A 1,574-nucleotide genomic window follows, 5' to 3' on the forward strand; every position below is an offset into this window, starting at 1 on the left:
ATGCTATCTTTTTGCTGATAACTACTACACTTTTATTTCCAAAAGACCTCTCCTCTGAGTACGAGATACAGCCAATCATGTAGCTGACATTTCCACTCGGCTACTGAATGAGCATCTAAATTCCCACTAACTTCTTCCCCAAAACATGCTTCTCCCCTTCGCTTTTCCATTTCAGAAAACATTATCTTATTCAGATGCTAGATAAAAACCTAGGAAGTCGTTCCTGATCTTCATATTTCCCACTTTTCCTGAATTCTACCCAGCAGCAATACCATCAATTATTCCTTCAAGATAAAGCTTAACTTTTCCTTCTCTCCATCTTCATTCTCACCACTTTTGTCTAAAACTTTGTCTAAACTAAAACATATATATATATATATACATATCACATAGGCTCTTTTTTTTCTTGCGGTGACTTGCTAATTCACTACCACACTCCTGCTCTCTGGTCTTTACCTCCACTCCTTTCAAACAAACATGAAGCCAATGGGGAAACACCTGCCAAGCACTGCAGCTTTCATTTTCATATCAAAATTTAAAGGGAACTGGATCCCAAAGTTATTGTCATCTATAAATCACAAAAGTAGTCCATGCTTGGAAATCTTGCCAACCACATTTTCTTTATTAAGAGATTTCATCTCAAAATCAATATCTCCACAGCATGGACCAATAATTCCTTACATCCTCTCTCCTCATTTTGAACTGTAAAATTTGGCAGGCATGGGTACCAATTCTTAGTAACATAACCTGTGGTGCACCAGGAGGAGTGAGGGTTTCTATCCCTTGAAGGCAGCAGGAGCAACAACAGCTGGCACACGTCAGTGGTCTCTCCAGAGTTATGCACTCTCAGTCCATATTATCAAGAATCCTCATGGTAAAAGGCCTAGAAGCCCCGCAGCAATTTCAGGTACAGAAATCACTATCCTCCGTTGCAAAGTAAGTCCTTTGTCTAAGGCTGTTCTTAATTTCATATTTGTTACTAGCTCCAAAACCTGTTAAGACTTCCAGAAGCTCAAATTGTTGATGAACCAGCATCTGATCTATTTGACTGAAATATTCCAGCTGGTGTCTGATAAAGGTGGTGTTGCTGGCATCCATGGTGTCCCTGTAATTTCACCTTGCTAATTATACACTGGTGGGTGTTAGACAGGAAAGCCCACTGGATCACCCCTCCTCACCAAAAAAATCCATCTATTCATTCAATAATATTTATTAATAGTATATTATGTGCTAGGGCCCTGGCCCAGCAGCTCAGCTTAAAGCATCATCCCGATACACCGGGTGGCAGGTTCCATCTCTGATCAGGGCAACCAATAAATGCATAAATAAGTGGAACAACATGTCAATGTTTCTCTCTTTCTCTTCTGTCTCTCTTCCTCCCTAAAATCAGTCAATAAATAAAAAAGTATACTATGTGCTAGGGACTTTTCCATCAGCTAAAGATACAAAAAATGACAAAAATCCAATTATTACAGAACTTCATTTTAGTGGGAATGGCACACAATAAACAGAAAGAAAATGTATATAGCACACCAGATAGTGATGAGTACTAAGCAGAAAAACTAAGCAAACAA

General features: G+C 39.0%; 1 pseudogene across 1 annotated transcript; it reads right to left on the minus strand.

Annotated features, from left to right (window-relative positions):
• Positions 1–467: 467 nt before the first annotated feature.
• On the minus strand, positions 468–1,098 carry LOC308557487 (phospholipid scramblase 1 pseudogene; annotated as a pseudogene). The gene has a single exon. The product of its transcript is annotated as a phospholipid scramblase 1 pseudogene (transcript).
• Between the last annotated feature and the right edge of the window lie 476 nt (positions 1,099–1,574).

The sequence above is a fragment of the Miniopterus schreibersii genome (assembly GCF_964146895.1).
Source record: "Miniopterus schreibersii genome assembly, chromosome: 5".
Classification (NCBI taxonomy): domain Eukaryota; kingdom Metazoa; phylum Chordata; class Mammalia; order Chiroptera; family Miniopteridae; genus Miniopterus; species Miniopterus schreibersii.